Genomic DNA, 7907 nt, shown 5'->3' on the forward strand with positions numbered 1-7907 from the left:
TTTATTCCTATGTTTTCTATTGTTATTTTTTAAACAGGAATAGTGTATATCTTGTCAAAAAGTCTTTTCTGTGTCTTTTGATATAATAAAATTATTTTTGTTGCTTTTGTCATTTATGTGGTCAATTTTGCTTACAGTTTTTGTGCTTTTGAACCAACCCTGCCTTCTAAGTATAAATCCAGCCTGGTCATAGTGCATAATTTTTTTGATGTGTTGTTATAGTCTTCTTGTTAATATTTTGTTTAAAACTTTTATATCACCCATCAGTTGGGGAATGGCTGAACAAGACGTGGCATATGAATGTAATGGAACACTATTATTCAAGAAGAAATAAGCAGGCAGATTTCAGAAAAACCTGGAAAGACTTGTATGAACTGATGCAAAGTGAAGTGAGCAAAATCGGGAAAACATTATACACAGTAACAGCAACATTGTGTGATGATCAACTATGAATGACTTAGCTCTTCTCAGCAATACAGTGATCCAAGACAATTACAAAGGACTCATGATGGAAAATACTAACCGCATCTAGATAAAAAACTGATGGATTCTAAATACAGATCAAAGCATACTATTTTCACTTGCTTTATTTTGTTTGTGTTTATTTTTTCCTTTTGGTCTGTTTCTTCTTTTTTTATTTTTTTAAATTTTTTTTTGGTGAGGCAATTGGGGTTATTAAGTGACTTGCCTAGGGTCATACAGCTAGTGTCAAGTGTCTGAGGCTGAATTTGAACTCAGGTTCTCCTGACTCCAGGGCCAGTGCACTATCCACTGCATTGGTCTGTTTCTTCTTTCACAACTGTGACTAATATGGAAATATGTTTTATATGTTTGCACATATATAACCTATATCAAATTGCTTACCATTTTAGGAAGAGAGGAGGGGAAGGAGAGAGGGAGGAAAGTTGGGAACTCAAAATGTTATAAAAATGAATGCTAAAAATTATCTTTACATGTAATTGGAAAAATAAAATGCTATAATAAAAATAAAATTTTTGCATCAATAGTCATTAGAGATATTGCTCTATAGGCTCTTTTTCTCTGTTTTGCCTATGCCTGGGATGGATAGATAGATGGATGGATGGATAAATATAGATTTGATATCAAGATCTTATTTGTGACATGGAAGGAATTTGGTAGGACTCCTTATTTTCTTCATTTTTTTTCCAACAGTTTATATAGTATTAGAAAAAAATTATAAGATGAGATGGATTTAGAAGAGACTTCTATCCAATAGTTAAAGGGAGATTTCCTTTCATTTCCTCGGATAACAACAGTGTGACATAGCAAACCACCCTCTCCCCCAACAAAAAAAAAATATATAATAATGTGATCTTAGAGTAACAAGGGGACATTCTTCATTGCCCACAATGGTTGACTCCTGTCTAACCTTGTTGCCCATAATAACTGAGGCAAGGAATCCACCTACTGTTCACTAGGGGATGCCCAACAATGTCAGAATCCTAGGAAATGTGTGTTGGACACAGGGATTGCATCAGGAGGCAGGGGCTTGGTTGAAGGAGAAGCAGAGAGATGTGGGGAAAATGTAATGATGACAATAGGATTTTCTTTCCAGCTATGGAAAGCATACTAAAGATATCAAGGAGCAGGAAAGTCCAATGCGTTGGCACGTGGTTGGCTAGGCAGGAGACCCCAACATTGCAGCTCAGACTCGACATGGCCACTCTCTAGAGATTGTGGAGGAGAGGATCCCAGGAGACCAGCTCCGTATCAGAGCCACGGTGAATGCTGGCACCCCCAGAGCTGGCACTCAACCCAAGGTTTTCTCCCTGGCCCAGTTTTACTTCTTATTTCCCCAGGGACTGGTGACTCTCCTATTAGCACGTGAACCACCTCCAGAAAGATGTATCATTTTGTGTATGTGGGGAGAAATGAGAATGATTCTGTTGCCCATTTCTCCATTTATTTTCTTGCAGAGTCATTTTGCTATTTTGTCTCAGTGAAATATCTTGCTATTTGATTTCTGACCCTGGCATGGCCTGTGAATAGAGAATGTCAACTAGCACAGGGCCTTGAGCCGTAGCTGCATGTTTTGATTATCCCAAACATCTTACTGACCCAAGGGATATCGGGGCCAAGAAAGGGCCCAGGTTACATTAGGTTACATTTGTAGAAGTGTAGGACCCAGAATAGGGGAGATTGGAGTCCTGTTGTGTCCTGCCTTAGTCCCTTCCCTCTCTAATCCTGCATCAAGTGCTAGCACCTGCCTCCCGGGGTTGTGAGAATCAAATGAAAGAGACATTCAAAGTGTTGTGCAACCATAAAGCACTATCTAAATATTAGATATCGTTATTGTTAATATTATTAGCACCCCCTTTTAGGAAGGACACTGAGCATGTCCAAAGGAGGAGAAACAAAATGGTGGAGGTTCTTAAAACCATACTAAAGGAGAATCAGCTGAAGGAGCTGGGGGTGTTTGTTCAGAAGAAGCGAAGACTCAGCTATTTGAAGGGTTGTTATGTAGAAGAAGGATTGGGGGGATGGAGGGAGGAGGGAGGAGTGGAGAAGAAGGAGGAGGAGGAGGAGCAGAGAAGAAGAAGGAGGAGGAGGAAGAGAAAGAAAGGGAGAAGGAGGAGAGAGAGAGAAAGAAAGGGGAGAGAAAAAGAGAGGAGAGAGAGGAGAAGAAAGAAGAAGAAGAAGCAAAAGAAAGAAAGAAAGAAAGAAAGAAGGAGGAGGAGGAAAGAAAGACAAAAGAAGGAGAAGAGAGAAGGAGAGGGAGAGGAGAGGGAGAGAGTTTCCCATCTCTAGGAGTCTCCAAGGAGAGCCTGGGTCACTTTGTCAGAAATGTAATAGAATTAACGTTCAGGTCTGGATTGCACTTGAGGGCCTCAGAGGCCCTTTTCTGTAACTGGGCCCTAGTAGCCTGATGATGAATAGTGATGTGAAGTAAGATCAAAGTCAAACGTGTATAGACCAGAACTAGCTTGTCCCCAAACGTCCTTCCTCTGGAGGACATACGAATTACAGGGAAACAAACACAAAGGCAGAGACGATGAAAAGAACAGGCGGCTTCTCTCCATGGACCTTGTGTTACAAAGTTCTCAATCAGAGGGAGATGGCAGCTCGTTTCACTAGGAATCAGGTGAACTTTGGAGGTCCTTTTTAGAGAAGAAGACAAATACTTATGTTTTGCATAATTTCCAGATAAGATTCTTTCTGGAGCCCTAAACAAAAAAAAAAAATCATATACGGCAGAAATGGAGGTAAAACAAAACCTCCCACATTGGTTCGACTTTTTTTTCTCTGCGAAAAGTAATTTTTGTGCAAAAATTTGGCGGAATTGTGAATATCATGCAGTTTAGCATAGATGCAAACTGCAGCTAGCTAAAGGATCCTGGCTGAAACCTTCAGGCCATCAGATCTCGGTACAAGCCTGACCTCCTCTACCCGAGGCTGCTGCACACTTCTACATGTCTTTCTTCACCTTCCATGCTACCCACAGGCTAAGTGGATAACCCAAATGGTAGTGATTTATTCCTTGGGCAGAACACATTTTGAATGAGGGCTGGTGTTTTAGGAAAGCAATACATTTCTGCTCTAGAAACAGCAAGAACAGAGGCTTTTACCTAGGACTTTACCTTTTAAAAGTGGGGGCTGAGGCTCAGTATGCTTGATGGAGATACAGATCAGAGGGGAGACAGAGACAAATACAGAGAGACAGAGACAGATCAGAGAGATAGAAGGATACAGTCAGAGATAGAGAGACACGGGGAGGGGGAGGAATAAAGGATACAAGGAGAGAAGAGGGTAAGGACCCCCACGGGGTAAGGGCAGAGAAGGGGATACAGTGTGACTTCACCTTGCCTTCTGCTTCTTGGCAGTATGGTAGTTTCTTTCTTCTCTTCCAAGGCTGGGAAGGAATACAGCTCCCAGAATCTTTGCAGTCAGCCCAAACTTTGCCAGAGGGTTGTAACAAATGGGTAGTTTTTTTTTTTGAAAATTATAACTTGGTTTGGTTCATTGGTGGCTGGCAATTGAAGCAAAACCTGTTGACAGGGCGTAGCTTTTGTTGGCCTATTTTAAAATTATTTTAAAGAGGAGAAAGCATCTCACATCAGATTCTACAGATCCATTCAGCTTTATGGTTTCAAACTTGGAAGGGTAATCTGGTAATGACACAAGGGTAGGCATTGATCTGGACACTCTGGGGCACCTTTGATCCAAGACTTCTGTCAAAGCACAATAAACACTTGAGTGTTAAGCTTTCAGAATGGAAATATAGCTCATATAAATAGCAGCAACCTCAGCCCTGTGGCAAGATTACTAAGAAAGAACAGCAATAACGTCACTCAGGAGAAAACTGCCTTAGTAAGAGCCCTGCTTTTTATTTACAGAATAAAACAGGGAAGAACCATGAAAACTGTAATTATAACATCTGCCCTTATTTAACATCCTTCCTTTCACCTTAAAAGAATGTACGGTGGGCTATGAAATGAGGCGAGTTGCACAAATGAAGACCTGTCTGGGCTTGTAGATTCAAAATTTAACAGTTGGGATTCAGTGAAAATAGATAATAATAATAGACTTGTGTAGTGGACATGCCCAGGCATGTCCCAGGAGGGTACGCCTCTCCTCCCTCTTTTATAGCTTTGACAAAGTATGAATTCTCTAGGTAAGGTCAGAATTCTACTTGTACTAGGTCCTTATTGCCCCATTGATGAAGCTATCAATGAAACTGAACCTGATTCAAGATCATACACCCAAGCTTTGCTCATGGTGTTGACTTGTAAAAAAGAGATCAAATTCACATAGAAAAGTCCATCAGGAAAAAGCAAAGGTCAGAGGTTGGACATAGACCTTGTTCAGTTCTCTGCAGGCATCCATTTGGCCCTTTCAGGGCACCGTATTCGTCAAAGAACCGATGCCAAGTAGAGCTAAAGACTGCCATAGAGACAAATACAAACTGGAACTGGAAGGAGATCTGTATCAACATGAGGCCCTCTGGAAAGGAGGAACCATTGCCAGAAAGATGGAGCCTTGACAAGAGGAGAGGAGATAGAGGCTCCACTTCCACTCAGATTTGGAAGGAGGCCTGTGTGCTCTATCACATGTTCGACCCAAATAGGGAAGAAGGATGAGGATCATAAAGAGTCACGGATTGGAGGAGCTACCTTTACTGGTACTGTGAGTCATGGGGACTGTGTTGATCCATAGGGAAGTCAAAAGCTACAAGAGGGGATTGTTTGATTCCCTAGAAACCCTGAGTTTTTTTTTTTCCCATATTAGGGTCAAGTGAGAAATTCAAACTCAGGATGGCACTAGAAATCTGGAGGAATTGCATACATCCCAAGGGAAGATAAGCTTACCTTAGTGGAGAGTTGCTTGGCTTTCTAGAAACCCTGAATTTTTTCCACGTGGAAGGGCCACAACTATAGGGTGACACTCTAAGTCCATGATCTATGTAGTTTCCTGGGGAAGGTAGGGTTTCCCAGAGGGGGTTTTTGTTTGTTTTTTTTTTATTGTTTCTGCATTTGTGTTAGTCCTTCATATCTTTTTCTCAGGTTAAATAAAACCTATCCTCTATCTGATGGTTTGTTTGTTTGTATGGAAGCTGAGGGACCTTTTAAAGTAAGATATGAATTCCCATGTTCCCAGGGAAAAGCCTGGGTGAGAACATGATCCAAAGATTTGTTAAATGCTCTTAAAGTGAGTTTAATCTATAGGTTGGGGACCTCAACTGACATACAAGTTACATTAGAAGGGTCTTTAGAGGCAATCTAATATTAAGCAAATGTTTAACAAAGGGTTCTTTCTGTATGCATATACACTGCTACGTTTAATCTATCATTAACGCTTTCTTAAGTCTAGGCAATCAACAATCAAGCCCTGATTTCTAACATTTGCCTAGGTGTAAATGTTTACACTGAAAATTTAACAATCGGCTCTCCTGAGTTGGTGTAAGCTGACTTCTAGTCCACTTCTGAAGAGAGATCTTTGGATGGCAGTGGCAAGTCACTGGTCTTGAAGTGGCGAGGAGGAGTCTGCCACCTTCTGGCCTTGTGAATCCTGAGTTACGAGAAAGGGAGCAAATTGCCCTAGAATGGGTGCTGAGGGATGTCATGCCTTCTGGGGAAAGCCAGGTTTTCATTATTGTCAGGAGATGGAAGGACTGACCAAAAATGCCAGCTCTACCACTTGTTAGCCGTGTGACCTTGAGAAAGCTTCCCCTCCTCTCTGGCTCTCAGTTTCCTCATCTGTAAGATGGAGTAGTAGAAGTAGGTAATTTCTTATGATCCTTCCAGCTTAAGCTCTCTGTAATCATCTAGAACAGTGGTATCAAATGTCAATAGAACAAGGCCAACTTGTTTGTTTGTTTGTTTGTCCTTTGTTCTCAAAGAGGACCAATGACAGGAAGGTGATGCTATGACTTGAAAGTGAACTTGATTTAAGTGAGGCAGGTCACCAGTCTCACTCTCTCCTAGAGCCATCTGGGTCCAGTGGCCAGATCTAGATCAGGACAACTGGCAATGACCCGGGATGCAGTGGGAGACCTTGGCCTTTTTAAGCTAAGGTCTTTAACAGGTCTCAGTTTGACTGGGGCAACACCCATTATTATTGAGGCTAGATAAGAAATGAGCACAGGGCCCACTAAACCATACATAAAGATACCTGCCTGAGCATACTTGTTCATATTGTCTTAAAAACAACATGTAACACTATCTATATTCTAATGTATTTTTATTTATTTTGTTAAAAAATTTCCCAGTTCTATTTTAATCTGATTCTTGCTAACTCTCCCAGGCTAGTGTTTGACACCTCTTATCTAACCATTTTTCAGTGTCATGGGCTCCTTTGGCAATCTGGTAAAACCTATGGATCCCTTCTCAGAATTATGTTCTTAATGCATATAATAAAATACATAGGAATATTTTTAAAAAAACAATTATATTAAAACAGAGTTTACATATGCACATCTGTATGTAAGCAATATTATGTATTTATATATGCATATATACACACATAATACACATATACACATGTATGCTTATGAATACATATATGCACATGTGTATTATGTGTGTGCATGTATATATACATGGACATATATACATATACATACATAGATGCATACACACACACACACATATATATAAATACATGTGTGTATGTATGCATACATAAAACAAGTTCATGGACCTGATGTTGAGAAGCTCTTATCTAAAGTCACTCATATTGTAACAGGCCAGGACAGTCTGGTGGCTCAGGTCTGAGTCTGGAATACAATGAGACACTGACCCCTAGGTCAGCCAACAGCTAACAAAAGGAAATTTCCTGAGCCACAGCAGAGGGAGGACCTTCAGAGCAGGAAGGAGATTAATTGAGGGTGTGGCCTTAACTCTCGCTGAGCACAGCCCTTTTGGGCACTATACTGCACACTCTTCTGGTCCTCAATCAGAAACTTGAAAAAGGAGCCGGAGCCCTTTCTGTCCCAGCCATCTTTGTACTCAGGTGACCAGGAAGCTACATCTATGGCCCAAGCCTTAACCTGCTGATCCGGCTTGAAGTCTTGAAGACAGTTTCAATACTTTTTAGGCAAAAAAAAACCCCCCAAAAAACTAGCCTAACCTGCATGGCCTGGGGCCATAGGATACTGCTCCACCATGTAAATGAAGCCAGCCTTCATGAAAGACTAGAAGGATGTCGCTAAGAAAAGGGTGGGCGGAGAAGTCAGAGGAGGATGGGCCTGGGGAGGAGTGGGTCTGTAGTGGAGGGAAACAATGCCAGTAGAGGTAGAAAAAGAAAGAAACCTCTGACCACCCTGGGAGTGATTCTGAGCAACCTGGATTAGGGGAGCAGAAGGTGGGGATGGTCCGGCCCTGCATCAGGGGAAGTACTGATCAGGTAGGAGATTCTCTCTCTCTCTCTCTTTTTTTTTTTTTGGTTAG

The sequence above is a fragment of the Vombatus ursinus genome, unplaced genomic scaffold, assembly GCF_900497805.2.
Source record: "Vombatus ursinus unplaced genomic scaffold, bare-nosed wombat genome assembly UNPS02005659.1, whole genome shotgun sequence".
Taxonomy (NCBI): domain Eukaryota; kingdom Metazoa; phylum Chordata; class Mammalia; order Diprotodontia; family Vombatidae; genus Vombatus; species Vombatus ursinus.